General features: G+C 37.6%; 1 pseudogene; it reads right to left on the reverse strand.

The window, feature by feature from the left end:
• Nucleotides 1-21,436, reverse strand: part of LOC130841570 (zona pellucida-binding protein 2-like) — an 88,850-nt pseudogene continuing 67,414 nt past the window's right edge.

Here is a 21,436-nt window from a genome sequence, read left to right on the forward strand (position 1 = left end):
TTATGGGCAAGATTTAGCTCCGTAGATTTGGATGGAAATGCAGGTTTGACATGTAACATCAACATCAGGACTAAAAGTCCCAGGACCACAAGCCATATTTGAAAACTGTGGTCCACAAAATGCATCGCTGGTAGAGTTTTATTAAAGTCGTGGTTGAAAATATATGCTTGGCTCCGGAAAAATTCTTCTATTCGATTTCTTGCCTGGAGGATATTATGATTAGTGGTATCTTCACAGTCAACAGACTCATTGCAAGTACCTTTCCACCCTGGCACAAAAGGATTAACTTGAAAGGCTATAAATAGCTCAGGAATGAGGCCATGTTTTGGGACTTTAACAAAATGGCATTTATATGATGGCTCTATGATATGGCATGACAAATCAGAAATTAAATTATCCAAGAGTTTCTTCAGCACTCTAAAAAGCAGATCATTATACTTTCCTACACAAGATTTTGTGGTAAAATGTACAGCCATCTGATATGAATAGTCAGGTTCCCGATAAGCTTTTCTTCTTGGGTTTCTGCTTTGACAGTCTTAGAAGAAAGAGTGCATGTGTAAAGTCCAGACAAAGGCTCCAGAAAGTCTTTCACCATCAGCTTTCCTGTTTCAGTTATATTTATTCTATTATTTCCTGTTAATGGCTTTTCATTAGGCCCAACCCATAAGTAGGTTGGGTCCCCTGTTTCTTTCTCAGCGCGTTTAAAATCCATACAGACAAGGATTGGGCTATTGTGGTGTAATTTTACATATATTTTCACTGGGTGTCCCGGCTTGCCATAAATGAAGCCTTTCTCAGTGTGTCCGGAATTACGCTGCCATCCAGCTCAGCCCCGGCGCGATGCCTCCCCATCTCTCCTCCACTGAGCAGAGCAAACCGTGGGTCAGCTCCCCTACCCGACCATCGCTACGGCGGGAGCTGACAAAAAAGTATATTTTTTTATAGTATTATAAGTGGTCTTTTTCAGCAATGATTAAGGTACTATGGAGAAACACATTGAGAGTTGTTTGGCACAGGAGTATAGGCAGAGTTCATGGAAGGCTTCACAGAATATAATTTTATAAATGAGTAGATTAAGTAGAAGTTCTTAGAAGACAAGAGGAAGGAGATAAAACCTTCTAGAGAAAGGGACCAGCAAGAATATTTGAATAACTACAGACATCACTAGATTGAAGATCAGTCAGCTCGATGGCAACATGAGTCAGGGCTTAACAAATGAGGAACAGAAAGCTATGGGAACATAGAGGATTATGGGAGACAGGAAAAGAAGGTTCGACTTTATCCTGTAAGCCATGGATAAGTACGCGAAACACAGAAGTATAAAGATGAGATTTGCGTGTTAGAAATGTCCCTCCAGTAGTAGTATTGTGGAGATGGGCCTGGAGGTGGAGAAGCAATGCCAATAGTTTAGGTACATGCTGTTCGTATGTTAGCCACCAGCCACATTTGGATACTGAGTACTTGAAATGCCTCAGTCAGAATTGAGATATACGTGCCGACCAGTGTAAAATATACACTGGATATCAATGAAACAATTTAGAGAATGTAAAACATCCTATTAATAATCTTTAATTCTGCCTATATTTTGAAAATGACATTTTGAATATATCAAGTTAAACAAAATGTACTATTAAAAGTAATTTCATCTGTTTCGTACTTTCCTGGTGGCACAGTGGTTAAGAATTCAACTGCCAATGCAGGGGACACAGGTTCGAGCCCTGGTTGGGGAAGATCCCACATGCTGCGGAGCACCTGAGCCTGTGTGCTATAACTACTGAGCCTGCTCTTTAGAGCCTGCAAGCCACAACTATTGAGCCCACATGCCACAACTACTGAAGCCTGCGTGCCTAGAGCCCATGCTCCACAACAAGAGAAGCCACCACAATGAGAAGCCCACGCACCACAAAGAAGAGTAGCCCCTGCTCACCACAGCTGGAGAAAAAAACCCACACAGCAACGAAGACCCAACACAGCCTAAATAAATAAATAAATAGCTTTGATATAACTTAAAAAAAAAAGGGGGAAACAGATGAAATTACTTTTTTTAAAGTTTTTTTCTAAAATTTTTATTTATTTACTTATTTATTTATTGGCTGCGTTGGGTCTTCGTTGCTGTGCACGGGCTTTTCTCTAGTTGTGGCAAGTGAGGGCTACTCTTCGTTGTGGTGCTTGGACTTTTCGTTGCAGTGGCTTCTCTTGCTGTGGAGCATGGGCTCTCAGCACGCAGGCTTCAGTACTTGCAGCTCACGGGCTCTAGAGCGCAGGCTCAGTAGTTGTGGCACACAGGCTTAGTTGCTCCGCGGCATGTGGGATCTTCCTGGACCAGGGATCGAACCCGTGTCCCTGCATTGGCAGTTGGATTCTTAACCACTGCACCACTAGGGAAGTCCGTCATCTGTTTCCTTTTAATTTGTTTATTGTGGCTACCAGAATTTTTAAAAATTATGAATCTGGCTTGCATTATGTTTCTATTGGACATCCCTGATCTAGGTGATGCATGATTGATGATCTAGGTTGTGACTATAGCATAAAGACAGGGAGAAGATTTGATAGCTATTAAAGGAGGGGAAACTGGCAAGGATCCATGTGGCATTGGAAGAGCTGGAGGGGTCTAGGATTGCTCTGAGAGTTCTGACCTGATTAAGAGTGACAATGCTGAGTTCATAAGCAAGATACAGAACCCAAGAAGAATAGGAGCAAAAAAATGAGTTTAATATTCAATGTATTAAGTGTAGTATTCTAGTTTCTAATGGGTAAAGGCAAATAAATAACAAATATTTCTGGCATTCAGAATGACTTATGACCTATTAGCCCATAGAAAGGAAAGGAAATCATAATCATCAGTGATATTGTTTCAGAAAACAAGGATGGAGAGAAAGAAATATAAATCATAGGATGTGGCGAAAGGAAGGACAGTCAGCCCCCTGTATCTGCAGATTCAACCAACGATGGATTGAAAATATTTGGGAAAAAAATCCAGAAATTTCCCAAAAGCAAAACTTGAATTTTCCATGTACCAGCAACTATTTACATAGCATTTACATTGTATTAAGTATTATAAGTAATCTGGAGATGATTTAAAGTATATGGAAGGATGTGTGTAGGGTATATGCAATATTACACAATTTTATGGGAGGGACTTGACCATCTGCAGATTTTGGTATCTATGGAAGTCCTGGAATAAATCCCCCATGGATACCAAGAGATGACTGTATTTTAAAAACAGGATGAGACAGAGGAAGTCATTAAAAAAACTAAGTCAGAGAGATGGGGGAAATCTCAAGGACTGTGGTCTATGAAAGTTGTGGGAGAACACATCAAGAATAAGGGAAACTGAGCATTGTTTTTTGACAAAGGAGAAGTCATGTAAAAGTAAGACCTGGTCTTTGGATTCAAAAATTAGCATTCCATTCTTCACCTTATTCTGGTTCTGAGGATTTTTGTCAGCATCCAAAATATTCTGTTAATTCAGTATTAGTAGTAGCTTCAACAGTCTTGTCAACTTCAGTCAATATGTCTTCCTCTCAAGTGCTGTAACTGTAGCTAGAATTTGAAAACACTGATTCTGATCATCTATTTTAATAAGTTGATTTGGGGGGTACAGCATTCAAGATTTCAACATTATTATACTCCTGTTACTCACTAAACAATTTCAATATTGCTTTGACTTAACACAACTTGTCTATAATTTCTGATGTCTCTTTCTGTCCAAATTTGAGGGTTTTTTAAAATTGAAGTATAGTTGATTTACAACGTTGTGTTAGTTTTATTTCTATCAATATATATTTTCAGATTCTTTTCCATTAAAGGTTATTACAGGATATTGAATATAGTTCCCTGTGCTATACAGTAAGTCTTTGCTGTTTATTTTATATATATGGTGTGTGTGTAGTAGTGAGGATGAGTAAGTTGGGAAAAGCATTTGCAGGAAATGAGATAGTTTTTGCAAATGCACAAAGGCAAGACAAAGAAAGAGCTACAGAGGACTGAAACCACTTTATTATGACTAGAAGATTGTTTGGATGTAATTAGGTCTCCTCCAAGGCTCTCTTCCTCTTAAAACTGAAGTGTAGGCTACTTATCTTTTCACAGTCCCCAACACTCTCCTCGATGTCACTTCCCCACCAGTATGATGCCATCTTCTCAGACTGAATCCCGCCTCACCATCCTCTCAAATCAAGATTTTGACCCTGGATCACAACTTCCCTCTTGTCCCCTAGGTCTGTGATCATTCTGGGAATGTTTAACCATCATGTGCTTAACCCCTCAGCACCTGGGCTTCTCAGCTCTTGACTAATGTCAATCTTTCTTTCTTATGAACCTTACTATTAAAAGAGTTCTTTTAATTTCAAGAATAGTAACTCCCCCAACTGTGGGAATCTTATTTCTCAGGGTATAGTAGAGATGTCAGTGTATTTGCCTTCGTTGCCCTCAGCTTCTACTCAGGAAATTTATTTAAACTAGAATGGCTTCGATTTTGGCATCAAGTCATATGACCGTACCCTTTCTGATTATAGCTCTTTTTAATGGGGAGAAACTCACTCAAAGCCAGGCAGTCCACTGCCAGCCAGCAGGCAATCAGAATCTCTGATTAAGGGACAGTCATTGTAGCTGGAAGACATTGAACACCCAAAATGAAAGCTCTGGTAAAGTAAGATCTGGACTCAGTATATGACAAGCCGGAAAATGTGCACATGTCCAAGTTATGAAGAAACAAACATTAAAAGCTTTTCAGACTTGAGCAGTCTTCAGAGAGGGCAGTGGAACAGATGTAATAAAGAAACACGGATGGAAAACTATGGTCAGAAAGAGTCAGAAATTGAGAGAATACATCTTTGATGATTTTCTATTCCCCGTGAGGCTCAGTTATAGTTTCTGCAATTTTCTGTTCAGTGCGATTCTCCTGTATTTTTATAATGAACTCTTTGTTTACTTGAACTCGCTTGACTGTACTTCTGCATTTTCCTCAAAATGATCTGTAACCAATACAGATACTACCTCTGTTTGTTTCTACTCTACACCCAGGCTTGTGAAATATACATGTAAGTGATCCAGGGCCTTCCCCATTCCCATTAATGCTAGAGGGAAAAGCAGTCAAAATCAGTCGTGGAATTGCAGCCTTACAACTCCGGAAAAAATTTACTTTTTCTTGTTGCCTCCTAAAACTAAAGAGTAATATTTATCATTTTGATCATTTAGACAGTAAAACTGTCCTCATGTAAAAGATTAAATAAATCTTTTTCAAGTCATGCAATGACTTTGTTTTGCAAGGATGTCTGATATATGAGAGTGCTAAATTATACTAACACAATTTTCATGTTTATAATATAAAAATAATTTCGTGGGTAAACATTTTCTTATTTTTATTTCAAAAGAGGAAATAACATTTACAGAAAAATTTATCAAATATTTGATATTGTAGAACAGGGATCGGCAAACTGTGGACCAAATCTAGCCTGCCACTTTTTTAAAATAAAGTTTTATTGGACCTACACCCACACCCATTCTATGTATTGTCTGTGGCTGCTTTCATCCTGCAGTGGCAGGATCAAGTAATTGCAACAGAGACCATATTGCTCGCAAAACCTAAAATGCTTCCTTTTTAGTCCTTTACAGAAAAAAAAGTTACTTACCCCCTTATAGAAATAGAGGACATTATTTACCAACTTCCCAGCAGAAACACTAGATAGAAAACATAAGTGATTGAAGTGAAGCTTAAATTTCTATATGTTTTCTGGGTTTCTGAATTCACAAAATGCTCTACCTTCTAGGGAATGAACGAAATTTTTTTTTTTTCTGCACAGAATCATGATAAACAGGGAAGGATTGTTTTGTGATTTTAAATACAAAGCATCTTTAATAAAATGATAAGAAACAGATGATATTTTATCTGGAATGAATAGTTAAATCAGTTCAAAGAAATAGAATTCATTAGGGAAATTCAGAAACAGAAAAAAATGGGATTGTATTTAAAAGTGTGGGTAGCTTCAAAGAAATTCAGTAGGCAAAATAATAAATTACAGTGATCTAAAATTCAGATGGAAGTATCCGTTGGATGGAAAGTAAACTAGGCCATTATAAAGGAGAACAAAGATATTTCACAATTAAAACTAAGGTCAACTTGTTTAAAAATAAAAAGTTGTGAAACTGAAGAGACAAACTAAAATATGAACTTTATATTTCTCAGTCAGCATCAGAAAATATCCATTGAAGAAAACATACATTAACATGATATTAAATAAAGCACACCATCATAAGCTAAACAGTTCTTTAAGCATGACGTATTACAATGTTCTACTAATTGTTCTCTTTCCCTCCAGTCTCTCCTCCACCATACAGACTATATGTTTGCCATTTCTTTTTCACATCCCTCTCCCCAATCAAAACCTCTAGTGATTTACTGTTTTGTTTTGTTTTTTACAATTTTATTTATTTATTTATTTATTGGCTGCGTTGGGTCTTCATTGCTACACTCCGGCTTTCTCTAGTTGGAGCGAGTTGGGGCTACTCTTCGTTGTGGTGTGTGGGCTTCTCATTGCAGTGGCTTCTCTTGTTGTGGAGCACAGGCTCTAGGCATTCAGGCCTCAGTAGTTGTGGCACATGGGCTCAGTAGTTGTCACTCACAGGCTCTAGAGCACAGGTCCGTAGTTGCGGCACACAGGCTTAGTTGCTCCATGGCATGTGGGATCTTCCCAGAGCAGGGCTCGAACCTGTGTCCCCTGCATTGGCAGGCGGATTCTTTACCACTGCGGCACCAGGGAAGCCCGTGATTTACTATCGAACCATGGTATTTCAGAGCTGAAAACATAACACACGAGGGCAATGAGAAACACAAGGTGAAATAGTTTTCCTATGTGGCATATCCAAACAACAAATGGATGTTTGGATCGAACCCCAAGGTCCCTGACAACTAGATCAGTGTTTGTCTGTCATACTGAGCTTTCTTATATACAGTTTTCTTTGATCTTTATTTTTACTGATCTGTTACTTGAAAATCATGCTCTTGATAGGCTGCTTTTCTAGTTTGCTACTTACTTCACATATGACTATGAGTCATGTCCAATCTCTGTTTTTCTGCATTTCTCTCAAGATAATAAAAAGTGGTAGATAGCTTTGCACAATGCTCATTACATAAAAAGCAGTGGTAGAGTTAACTGTACTTAAGAGCAAAATAGGAAGCTCCTTTCTTCTCCTGTGAAGCATGAAGCAACTCCTTCCTCTGAGTTGCTTTAGAACATGTGACCTGATATACTCATTTGGCTTTTGGCACCTTCTCCCCTGTATAGTCCTTTATTTTTCTCTGTACTTATAAGTGTGGTGTTATCCACATATATTGTGAGCCCTTAATGGCAAAGATGATCTGTAACACTCTGAACATAATTGCTCAATAAATGCTTATTAAATACAATAGAGATTAAAAGTACAGTTTTAAACTTCATAATTTCCACAACACAGTTAGTTATGATAGTTTGATCATGAATTAGAATATAGGGAATTATCCAAAGAACACTCTAAGGGTCTACATTTAATGGTACGAAAAATTTAAATCTTTGTGTTTGAGAGTAACAGAACCACAAAATGGCCATCTGTTCATTAGATTAGAATGCTATTTGTAACATATTTGTGTTAGTGCTTTGGAGCTCAATCTTACTTTTAGAATAAGATATGGGCTAATTTTAAGTAGGATTAACAATGCTTATATTTTCTAAAAAATATAAAATGTATTTGATTTAAATTATTAAGGCCTTCTGTATGAGAGTGGGGAGAATCACTACTTGATCATAACTCACTTATTTTGAAGCCCCCAACTTAAGTGAATTATGTTAAGAAATAAGTTTCTTATTCAAAACCCTGACTTCAGAAACTGATTGGATTAGAAGAAAAAGTAGCATGTCAGAGAGTGGCATGTAATGAAAAGTATTCAATGCAGTCCAGTACCACCACACTTACAGGTCTGGATTATAATCTAAACTTTGTGGTTAAATAACATTTCTGTATCCTTTAGCCCATTTAAACCACAATTTCAGATGTCTAAATTTAAGCAATTTAAGGTTAAAGTAAGCATACATACTTATATGCAAATAAGTGATATTGCATTTTATATCTTTTTATCTTTTGTATTCCTTAACTAATTATTGTAATCATAGTTTTACTACTTTTGTCTTTTAACTTATACTAGCTTTATAAGTGATTAATTCACTACCTTTACTATATATTTGCCTTTCCAGTGAGATTTATTCTTTCATATGTGTTCTTGTTACTAGTTATCATCCTTTCTTGTCAAGTAAAAGAAGTCTGTTTAACGTTTCTTGTAAGACCAGTTAAGTGTGATGAATTCCTTTAGCTTTTGCTTGTCTGGAAAACTTTGTATTACTCTTCTCTTCTGAGTGATATCCTTGCCAGGTAGAGTATTCTCGATTGGAAGTTTTTTTTCCTTTCATCACTTTTAATATATTAGGCCACTCCTTCTGGCCTGCAAAGTTTCTGCTGAAGAATCTGCTGCTAGTCTTAAAAAGGTTCTCTTGTATATGACAAGTTATTTTTCTCTTGCTTCTTTTAATAGTCTCTCCTTGTCTTTATCTTTTGAGATTTTAATTATAATGTGTTTTGGTGTGGGTCTCTTTGGGTTTCTCTTATTAGGAAGTGTCTGGGCTTCCTGGATCTAGATGTCTGTTTCCTTCCCCAGGTTTAAGAAGTTTTCAGCCATTACATCTTCAAATAAGATTTCTGCTCCTTTGTCTCTTTTACCTCCTTCTGTAAGCCCTATGATACAAATCTTAGTTTGATTAATATGTTCCATAAGTCCCTTAAGCTATCTTCATTTTTTAAAAGATTATGATAAGAATAAACGAATGGGACCTCATGAAACTTAAAAGCTTTTGCACAGCAAAAGAAACCATAAACAAGACTAAAAGGCAACCCTCAGAATGGGAAAAAATAATTGCCTATGAAACAACGGACAAAGGATTAACCTCCAAAATATACAAGCAGCTCATGCAGCTTCATACCAAAAAAGCAAATAACCCAATCCACAAATGGGCAGAAGACCTAAATAGACATTTCTCCAAAGAAGACATACAGATGGCCAACAAACACATGAAAAGATGCTCAACATCACTCATCATCAGAGAAATGCAAGTCAAAGCCACAATGAGGTATCACCTCACACCAATCAGAATGGCCATCATCACAAAGTCTGGAAACAACAAATGTTGGAGAGGGTGTGGAGAAAAGGGAACTCTCCTGCACTGTTGGTGGGACTGTAAGTTGGTACAGCCACTATGGAAAACAATTTGGAGGTTCCTTAAAAAACTACAAATAGAACTACCATATGATCCAGTAATCCCACTCCTGGGCATATACCCAAAGAAAACCATAATCCCAAAAGAAACTTGTACCATAATGTTTATTGCAGCACTCTTTACAATAGCCAGGACATGGAAGCAACCTAAATGCCCATAAACAAATGAATGGACAAAGAAGATGTGGCATATATATACAATGGAATATTACTCAGCTATAAAAAGGGATGAGATGGAGCTATATGTAATGAGGTGGATAGACCTAGAGTCTGTCATACAGAGTGAAGTAAGTCAGAAAGAGAAAGACAAATATTGTATGCTAACTCACATATACGGAATCTAAAAATGGTACTGATGAACTCAGTGACAAGAACAAGGACGCAGATACAGAGAATGGACTGGAGAACTTGAGGTATGGGAGGGGGCGGGGGGTGAAGGGGAAACTGAGAAGAAGCAAGAGAGTAGCACAGACATATATATACTACCAACTGTAAAACAGTCAGTGGGAAGTTGCTGTATAACAAAGGGAGCCCAACTCAAGGATGGAAGATGCCTTAGAGGACTGGGGCAGGGAGGGTGGGGGGGACTCGAGGGGGGGGGCGTCAAGGAAGGGAGGGAATATGGGGATATGTGTATAAAAACAGATGATTGAACCTGGTGTACCCCCAAAAATAAAAAATAAAAAATAAAAAAAAAAAGGCAAAAAAAAAAAAAAAAAAAAGATTATGATAGATTTAATAGTTCCCAGTAGTTGCAGATGTGTCAAAACCTGTCAGTGTCCCATAGGGGAGGATCTCAGCACCTAGACTGAGGTTGACTAGAAGCCAGACCCACAGGTATCAGTTTTTAAAACTATACAAATATATACAGTCCTGTGGTACCACAAGCTTAAGCCCTGCTCCCCACCAGAGCCAGGCGATCTGGAGGTGTCCCCCAAGCAGCAGTCATGAAATCAAGAAAAGGAGAAATATTTGGCTTCAGACAGCAGGGGTAAAGTGGAAATCTTAGCGGGTAAAGAAAGGACACAAATTATGCATTACAGACGAAAAGATAGCATTAATAAATTTATGTAAGACAATATGAAAAATATTTCAGTGCCTATGTTGAGGTGGACGCAAAGAAAAGACCCCTGCGTCTAAGCTATAGAGGAAATGTGCTGGGTGAAGATGCCTGTTAATGTCAGGAAAGAGGAACTTAGAAAAAGAGGGGTCAAAATATATAATCAACTTTCTTCTCTAAATTTAACCTTACACCTGGGCTGTGGCTGTGTTCTCCTGAATTCAGAAACTGTCTGAGATTACAATCAACATTGTAACAAGTAGCTAGTTCACTCTAATAAGCACCATCCATAGCAGATAATGGGATTATTTGATAATATTGGTTGTATGAAAAATGAATGACTGCTGTAATTTCTCTCTTTGCTTGCCTTTATGTGATCACCATCCACTGAATTCAGATACTTTCCTTTTTTATTGCATAGCAAAAAATAGCTATTTGGTTGTTTAGTGACATTTCAAACTTTGTAAAGACAAGCAGTTTTTATTAAAATATCAAAATACTTCGAAAACTTAGCAATGTAGTACCTTAGTACAGTACTGGTCAGTGTGGTGACCCTGGATCAGCACATTAGCATCATCTGGGAACACTGTAGAAAAAAAATTCTCAGGGTGTACCTGAGACCTATTGAATTCAGAAACTCTGGGGTTGGGTCCCAGCAATTTGTGTTTTAATTGTCCTTCCAGATGATTCTGTTGCACGCTACAGTTTCAACAGTGTGGCTTTAATCCATAAATATCCAAATAATGGGCAAGGACAGGAAAAGGAACAAGTGATGACATGGATCTAGCTTGTTTTTCTGAACTATCTGAGGTTTTATAATTCAAATATAGGCTTAGCATCCCTTGGATTTTACTCAAATTTGAGAAATGCCAACTTTCATTTCTCCCCTGATTGAGCTGAGTGCTGGCAGAGCAAATTCTGTGTGAAAAAGACTGATATCTTCTGTGATCACTGCCACAATGCAGAATAGGGAGTTTCAAGGCCCTCCTTTAAAACATACAGCTTCTATAGAAGCTGTCCATTAATGAGCACTGGGCTGTAGAACTTTTTATTGTACTAATACACAAAACCATTTCACACCATCTGTCTGCAGGCCAAATTGCCTCAACATCAGAAGCTGATTCTGGGGTGGACACGTTAGAATTGAGTGTGCTGGCACTGCCCTGTGATGAATGCCCCAGGAGGTGAGCCTGAACTATGCCTTATTCAATCTATTGTTACTAATGAATCCCCTTCCATGAATATGCTATCCACCTGCAAATGCTAAACATTAGCACAAGAGCAGGTTTTTTCTTTTTTTCTTTTTCTTTTTAATAAAATGTAATGTGCATACAGCCACTTTGGAAGACAATTCAGCGATTTCTTACAAAACTCAAAATAGTCTTACCATATAATCCAGCAAGCAGGTCCCTAGGTATTTACCTAATTTGAAAACTTAGGCCCATGCGAACACATGCATTTGCATGTTTATAGTAGCTTTATTCATAATCACCAAAAACTTGAAGCAACCAAGATGTCCTTCAAAAAGAGAAGGGATAAATGAGATGTGGTACATCCATATAGTAGAATACTATTTAGTGATAAAATGGCATGAGCTAGCAATGCAGGCAGATGCAGACGAATCATAAAAGCATATTATTAAGTAGAAAAAAAGCAGCTGGACAAGCTGCATACTGTATGACTTCATTTATATTACACTCTGGAAAATGCAAAACTGTAGAGATACCAAACAGTATAGTACTTGCCCCCAGGAGTTTGTGAAGGGAACAGAGTTGAATTGGTGAAGCACAGGGGATGTTTTAGAATAGTGACACTCTTCTACGTGATACCGTAGTGGTGCACACATCAAACTGTGCATTTGACAAATCCCATAGAATGTTATAGCACAAAGAGTGAACCTTAATGTATGGAAATTTAAAGAAATTATTTAAGAGGCTAAGGAAAACCCAGAAAAAAAATGCAGACTATGACAAAAGAATCTGTATTACTAATAAATGAGATAATCCCTTTGACGAAGCAGGGGACTATAAGGTGCTGACCCAAGTAGCTGTGGAAATGAGTGGAGACTGTTAAGACTAAAGGCAAAAGGAACTGTACGTTGGCACTTTATACTAGTTGATAAAGTTGTTTCCCCTGGGGTAAGGGTTAATAATTCTGACACTGCTATACATGTCTTCTAGAATTAAACAATTAAGTAAATAGATGGTGGACTAGAGCACCCTGATTTTTCACTGTTGGAGAGAGGTGACAGATAAGCAAGATGGAAAGGCTAGAATCCATTTGATACTACATTAGAGTTGGAGATAGTATGAACTCACGTTTAATTTATTAGAGATACAAATGGATACATGTGGAAATATTCATAGGTATGGATATATATTATACGTTTTAGTACATACACATATTTTCTTGCTTTGTCAGCTGAGAGGGCCTAGAAATAATGACTCTTCTGGAGCAATGAGCACACTCAATGCCCAAATCTTGATTTCTCATATCATACCCCAAGAAAAGGAACAAGGGCTTCTTGGAGAAATGGCTGATTCTAGGACTGGAGCAGGAAAAATAATAGATGAGCCTAGAGCATCTTCTATTAAGGAAAGCATCTTGTATTAAGAGCATCTAGCATTAAGGAAATGCTTAAAAAAAAAAAAAAAATCCACAACACTGTGGTGACATCGAAGTACTGAAAGAGCTCCCAATGGCTAAAGCAGAAATAGTTTGAACAACAAAATAAACAATGTAGTATTGCATTGTAACTCGAAGTATTAAAAAAAAAACAAAACCATGAGATCATATTGAAATAAATAAGTTAATGGGAGAGAATAGACAAATATCCCATGTAGAAAAATTCCAAATAATTTTTATAGATTTTTTTCCCTCTTAAGGAGGTGGCACATAACTTCCAACCCCTAAAGTATGGGCTGTACATAGTGACTTCCTTCCAAAAAGTACAGTATGCATGGGGGAAAAATAGTGACTTTATGTTGGGGATAGCTGATAAACACTATCTCAGTGATATTCTGCAAAATACCTGATCAGAACTCCTCAAAACTGCTAAGGTCATCAAAAACAAAGTCTAATAAACTGGCACAGGCTGAAAGAACCTAAGAAGATATAAGGACTAAATATAATATTGTAATTTGAATGGGATCCTGGAACATCAAAAGGACATCTGGTAAAAACGAAGGAAATTTGAATAAAGTATGGACTTCAGTTAATAACAATGAAGTTAAAAATAGGGGAAACTAGGTGTGGAGTGTATGAGAATTCTCTGTACTGTCTTTGCAACTTTTCTGAAAACCTAAAATTATTCTAAACAAAACAATTTCATTAAAAAATAAAATGTGACTTTCATGTAGTTGGACTAGATGGAACATGTTAAGAATTGTGTGATTATTCTTGTCTTGTGTGGGGTGCGTTACATTTGGGAAGTTTTGTTATGTATCAAAGTGGTGATCATAATTCTGGTACATGTTTTGCAGGTATGACAGGCATGCATTGTATTAACACACTTTATGATTAAAATAAATTTAAACAACTCAGTGGCTGATGAGGACAGTGGAAAACCCTTTTCCCTCTCCCCTGCTGTAATCCCTCCCTCAACTCAGTGAATGCAGTTGACACTTTTAGATTATTTAGAAATATAGGAGCTTCTATTGTCTCTTTAACAATTACTACAACCATTTTCTTGATCCCCATAATTAAATGGGCTCCCTGTATAACTCTCTTCAAAATCTATAGACAATGGAGATCACAATTTATCTTCCTTGTTCCCTCAAAATGATTGTACTCAAAGGCTTTTTAAAAATTTCATAGATGATAGTCATCTTTCATTTTAAATTTCATTTTCATTTCAAGCTTATCATCATGAGCTTTACCTTGTCTTTATATTTTCTTTTTGGAGCAAAAGCTTCTGCTAGATCTCTTTGGGAATTATCTCCCAAATTTTCTGCTAAGTCATTGACTCAACCAATATTTATTGAGAACCTTCTCTATGTCAGATGTTGACTTAGGCTTTGGGATTCAGTGGTGTACAAAATGTACAAAGTCCCTCCTTTCATGGAGCTTGAATTCTGATGGGCATGAATGAGAAAGAGCAAAAGTATAGGAAAGTTAATAAATTATATGATGTCAGATGATAAATTCTATGAAGAAAAACAAAAGACAACAAGATAATTAAAACTGATGAGGACTGTGTGTTCTTTCTTTAATATGGGGTGTCGGAGAATGTCTCCTGAAAAGGATGAACTAGGGAATATCAATAAAGTGTGAGATAGGTGGCTGTACAGAGAGGTAGTTATCAAAATCCCTGAACCACCAACATCAGCATGACTTGGCAACTGCTGGGAATGCAAATCATTACATCCCAAGTTAGACCTAATGAATCGGAGACTCTGGGAGTGGGATCCAGCAGTATGTATTTTAACAAGCCCTCCATGTGCTGCTAATGCAGCTAAAGTTTGAGAACCCCTGGTGTAGGGGACGATCATTTCATGTGGAAATAATAGTAAGTGCAAAGGAATGGAGAAAGGAGTTATTTTGTCTGAGGAACAGCAAGGAGATCAAAGGTGGCTGCCGCGGAGTGAGTGGAGAGGAGAGAGCAGTAAAAATTAGGAGATGAAAGTAGAGATTAGTGTGGGGATTAGGGAAGTAGAATGTCTTGTGACTTTTAGATGCTGTGACCTTGGTTTTTATTCTGTGTCGGGCAGTCTATGCAGTATATTGAGCAGAGCAGTGACTTGATTGGACTGACGTTTTTAGAGGATTTCTCTCTAATGTGTGGATGGTAGACAGCAGGTGTGGCAGAGTGGAGGTGGCTAAGAGGGAAGGTTATTGCATTAATCCAGCTCTTATTTTGTTTAGATGGGCATGCCAACGTTATAGCTTTGTTGTGAGGATTGAAAGACTTATGACTATTATACCACTTGTTATATCCTAAATGATCATTTATTTCAAAATCAAGCCTATTAGTGTCGGGGTAAATCCTTTGAGGTAAAGGAAGAACCAATCAATGTTTGTCTACTCATATTCTTCAAATTATCTGAATAAAGGCACTTTAGAAAGTTAGAAAGGTCAAAATTTTCTTACTGTAAAGTAATATTCCTTTGGATTTTCCTTGTTAGATTTTCTGCGTAAATCTTCTGTAAATTCATATCAGGTGACCATTGTGTCACATGTGGCAAATGATTGCTGGTGTCTGGCTCCCTGTCTTCTGAGGCCCCCGTGGAAATGATCCTTCCACATCTCCTTGAAGACGGATAACCGTATCACTGTTTAAGTTACGCTTAGTGAGAGTGGCCCAAGGTGTTGTGTATCAATGTGAGGCCTCTGCCTTGGTGATCGTGAAAATACCTCAGAAGGTCCCTCCTTTTAGCTTGGTTTCTTGAGGAAAAGCATGAAATGTATAAAGTAATCACTTAACAAATACTTGTTGACAATGATGTGGCAGTAGGAGCAGAATTGAGATTTGAACCCAGGAACATCTAACTCTAAAGCCAGAATAGTTTTCTCGATGATACGGCATTTCCCTTTTTAGCAAAGACAAGTGGAATTGTATCTCTCGTCTCGACGAGGGTAAAAAATATAGGGCATTGTCTTGGTTCAGCAATGAATGAGCTCTACTACCTTAACGCACAGAGAGCCCTACTTCTGTGCTTCCTTTCTTTATAGATTGAAAGGAGAGGACTAGATGATGTTGAGAGGGGCTGTGGACTTGATGTATGGGCTGTGGGGTTGAATAGAGCTAGACTCATGCCATTGCTCCTGGCTTTTCCCAGCAAGTAGCTGACTCCCCGTTCTGTCCTATGCAAAATAGGCGTTCTTGCTCTCTAGTGCTCTCTCTTTCCCTCTCTCTCCCTCTCTCTCTCACTCTCACTGTCTCCGTCTCTCAGATTTGTTGTATAACTTTTTTTTCTCTGTTTTTTTTTAATTGAAATGTAGTTGATTTACAATGTTGTGCTAATTTTTGCTGTCCAGCAAGGTGACTCAGTTTTACACATATATACATTCTTTTTTTATATTATTTTCCATTATGGTTTATCCTAGGAGATTGGATATAGTTCCCTGTACTATGCAGTAGGACCTTCTTTATCCATCCTATATATAATAGTTTGCATCTAATAACCGCAGACTCCCAGCCCATCCCTCTCCCTTCCCCCTCCATTGTATAACTTTAAATGTATAAAGGTAGCTAGTACAACCCCACATCCTTTCACACATCTATTATTTAACACCTCATTTGTGGTAGTACCATTCTAGACAGTTGGGATAAAGTAGTGAATAAAACATACAAAAATGCCTGTCTACATGGAACATAAAAACATGAGGACAATCAGTGCGGATTTCTTTCTTTTCCTTTTCTCCAGACAGTGTTCCTGTCACTTCTGAAAATCTGTTATACTATCTCTCCTTTTCTTTCTAAAACCCTTTCCAAACCCCTTCTTTTTTTAATAGTATGGAGTGCTGTACATGGCCATTTTTTTCATTGACATGTAAAGATAAAATGAAACTATTTGTCTTTTTCACTGTATAATCTACTTATGATATGGAAAATCGCAGATGTATCTTAAGACTGCATTTTGTAACCATGCAGCTAAGAAAATCTAAGCACAACATAATAATAAAATCTTTCATCAAAAGGTGACTAATTAAAAACATTTTCCCACATTTGCTATAACTAGTCCTATATCTATATCATCATCTTTGGTGAACCATTTGAAATGAAATTGTAGATATTACATCAGAAATACTTCATCCCATATCTCTTAAGAACACGAACACTCTCCTGCATCATGCCCAAACTAGTACCCTCCCAAGGAGTTTAACAATGATAGAGTAATTTTAGTCAACATAGAGTTCGTATTCAAATTTCCCAGAACTTCCCCAAATACTCTTTTACAGATTTTTGTTTCTGGCCCAGGATCCAATCAAGGATCATTTATCACCTTTGACTGTCATGACTCTTTAACTTCTTTTAATCTAGAAAAATCCCACCAACCCTTTTTGTCTTTTATGACAGTGATACTTTGAAGAGACCAGGTCAATTGTCTTATAGAATGCCCCACATTTTGATTTATCCAAATGTTTACTCATGGTTAAATGCATGTTAAATATTGTTTTATGAGAATTCCAGAAATGTGCACTTCTTATTAGAGTGTTTTAGAAAACATGTAATGTCAGTTTGTCCCATGATGGGTATCCTGGTTTGAAGACTGAATTAAGATGGTGTTTTCTAGCTCTCTTTGTTGCAGAGGTATTTTTATCCATTGTAAGTAATAAGCAACAGTGGCTTCATAACTATGAGACCGTATTAATGTCCTGTCCTCCTAAAACATTTCACCTAATGGTTTTAAGCATCTGTGGATGATTCTCACCTAAATCAATAGTTGTGTCAGTGGTTGCAAAGGTCATTGGTGGATTTCTAATTGTATTGTTACTTACAAATGCATTAGCCAGCGTTTTTCTACAACAAAGAGCTCTCCCTTACGTCCTTTTTGTTTGTGAGTATTACTGTGGACTCAGTGATTTTTTTTGTATTCAGTATAATATAAACCATTATCATTAATATGTATTTTTTTTTGGATGTTCAGATCCCAAGTTGACCAGTAGGAGCCCTGTTAAGGCAACTCTTGTCCCCTTTGGTGTGATATAATGGAATGTTTCAAATTTTAATGTAAAACTTTATTTGTTAAAACACTAAAGTATATATTTTATTATACTCGTGACAAAAAACTCTATTCCTTTGATGTTTCCTTTAATAACTTAGAAATGATCATTCTAAGCCTATTTCTCCCTTTTTTTTGCAACAGAACGAGTAGAGTGAAAAAAAGTTATTGAATCGCTTCATGAGTGATGAACTACTCCCAAGAAACTGAACATAAAACACCTGTATCACAGCTGTTCTCAGCTGCATTTGTGTCATCGCTGATCATTCTCAGGGAAAAAAAACCCCACAACCTTTTAATGAGGGTTAATTATGGAGGAAAAATTTCACAGAGTTCTCAGGAAGCTTACTAGTGTTCTTGAGTAATATTAGTAATGGGTAATGATGATTTATCACTGTACATCGTTGCTGATAAAGCAATTCTCAGTAAAGTCTTGACAGTTTGTTACCACTGATATCAAGTACATTATTTTTTAATTGGCCGTATCATCTATAGCTGAGAAACAGGCTACAGCATCTATCAGGCTGGAAGCTTGTTTTAAAATTACTCCTGCATACCTGTAGTGTATGCTTCATCTTTGGTTTTCTGTGACTTGAAGTTTGGTATTTTATCATTTCTGGATAGAGAGTAAATGTTCATCATTTTGAGTGTTTGTTTCCTGGTATTTTGCATAATTATTAGCAATGAATGTTTACCCTTTGGGCTTAACTACATGAAATAATTTTGCCATCTGAGAATGACTTTCACAAGGAAATAAATGACCTTCACAGTTCTAGCACCCTATGTGGCACTCATACATATTCATTAAATATTTTGATAAGGAATTAGATGAAGAATTTAAGAAAGAGAGAGAGAGAGAGAAATGCACAGCAGAGTGTGATGGTGTCCAATAAAGACGCACCTTATGTTCTTGGCTGAACTTCCTGTCCTGTAGCCAGACCTCAATCCCTCATCTCTTTCTTGCAAAGCCTGGCCCTGGCTATACTAAAATAGACAACCCAGCAGACAGGGTAGGAGATGTGGAGAGATCAGACAAGAACCTCAGCCAAAGGAAAAAGTAAAAACATCAGAATACAGGCTAAGTGAGAAATGACTCATGATTATGAGTGCCTGAGAGTGTCATAATCCGATTAAGTATATCAATTCAGAATTGGGGGGGGGGGGGGGCAAGGTTGACTGTGGGGAAATAGCCCTTATGAAATACTGACGCTCTGAAGCCAAAAAAGATATGATTCAGGAACAGTGCTGCACTGACCGAGTCTTCTGTCCTTGGCTGAAGATGCATCTCTGCTGACTCTGAGTTCAGTCTAGGAATCCAGAAAGCCTAAAATTTATAATCATTCTCCTGAACAGAAGCATTTGAATTATTAATGTGAGTTCTTCCAAAATAATGAGTAAATCCTTTATGTAAAAATACTTTAAACACACCTTAAGAGAATTAGTCTCCTTTCTCAACTCTAATAAGACCTTACTTGTTCCAGAATTATCCCCGATGCCCTTGTAGAGAAGGAGAGGGGAAAGCTATGCTCCACAGAAATACTTGCTGTTCTCCTGTCTAGGAGCTGCCTTGCTTCTGTTAAAGAAATTGGCAACTCACATCAAGTGTGTTTCTTCCTGACCTAAATCCTGCAAGTGGTTTTCTAAATAAGGGTTCGCTTTAGTTTCGAAGCGATATCTATTTATAGTGATTGCATCTTACTTCCTAAATTATTTCATGGTACTGGTCACTACCCGACATTATTAATTACATTGAAACACTGCATGTTCATCTGGTCATTTAATTATTGATCTCATCCTCTATTAAAATATAAGTTCCATGAGGGCAAGGACTGTGTTGTGTTTACAGCTCTGTCACCAACACCGGAAAAAGTAACGTGGCTCAGAGTAGATGCTTAATAAACATTTATTGTTGAGTGAACTCTGGTACTTACATGATTATGTGGGCTTAGGAGCATATAGATTCTGGCCCATTCTTTATTCCACGCATTCATCTGAAGCAGAGAACAATGCTCTCCTCATGCCAAAAATAAATGAAGCTTTATTTGAGACACCCTTGTAAGGATGGAGGAGGCACTGAGCATAAAGTGAGATCTTTGCTCTGGTCATGGGAGTCTCAACCTTTATTCTGAGCCTTTGCTCTGTCCTCTCAACCTCAAACTTTTTAATATTGTATGTGAACTGGAATATACCAGTCGTGACTTCTCCATTATTCTCCATTATTATTTTTGCTCTTCTGTATGTATGTGGGACAAGAGGGCAGTGGATTGTTCTCTCTACAGCACTCAGAATTGACTCGGAGCAACAGATGATTTACTCCTTGAGAAATGCCAATCATTTCTATAGGCCAATTGAAGAAGGCATTTTCATTTTTTTCTGCTGTCTATCCTACTGAGAGGTGTGTATAGAATGGAATGTATTTCCTTTATTGTAGTCCTCAATCTGTTCATTATTGGGTGTCTGCTATAGTCCTGCTCTTCCTCATTAGCAGTCAGTTCAGTCCAGCAACTTGGTCATATTAGTCAGCAGTAATAGGTATAGCCCCTGGAAGTGAGCTACAGAGAGAGGTTTGTCATTGTAACAAGAGGGAAACCCCCCTCCGGAAGTTCAGTACTCAGTGGTAAGCTATGGAAAAACTTCTGGACTCAGAACTCTTTTTTTTTTTTTTAAGCTCTTTATTGGAGTATAATTGCTTTACACTGTTGTGCCAGTTTCTGCTGTACACCAAAGTGAATGAGCTGTATTTATACATATATCCCCATACCCCCTCCTTCCCGCGACTCCTTCCCACCCTCCCTATCCCAGCCCTCTAAGTCATCACCCATCATCAAGTTGATCGCCCTGTGTTATGCAGCAACTTCCCACTACTAGCTATCTTACATTTGGTAATATATATATTAGAACTCTTAATTTTACCCTCCAGAATCAGCAAAAAAGAACTCTTCTGGTATCCAACTCTGCCTCACTTAGACTAACACCTCGCCAGGCATTTGCTCACCTTGAGTCTCATGACTAACCACATTTGCCTTTGTGAATTCAATTTCCTAATTTAAGATTTCTAAAGAAGCAGATCTGAAATTCTCACTGCATAAGGAGCATTAGGGGCCTTGATAGAAGGGAGCATTAATGGCAAAGCGAACACAAGATTGAGTCACAAAAGCTAGAAGAGGAAAAAGTCAAAGGCGCAAAAAAAGAGCACTAAGTAGGTAAAGGATGTCTTGAAAATGTCTTTGAAGATGTTAATACCTAAATCATGTTTCAGAGCATCCAAAGCCCTTCATTATCTAACATCAAATTATCTTTCATGATGTACTCTGCTCACGTAGACTTTGGGCCATGCTTAATATGCATATTTATGCTTGTGTGCCTTTGCTAATATTGTTCCCTCTACCTGGAATTCTTTTCTCAGTCGGC

This window comes from Hippopotamus amphibius, chromosome X (assembly GCF_030028045.1).
Source record: "Hippopotamus amphibius kiboko isolate mHipAmp2 chromosome X, mHipAmp2.hap2, whole genome shotgun sequence".
Classification (NCBI taxonomy): domain Eukaryota; kingdom Metazoa; phylum Chordata; class Mammalia; order Artiodactyla; family Hippopotamidae; genus Hippopotamus; species Hippopotamus amphibius.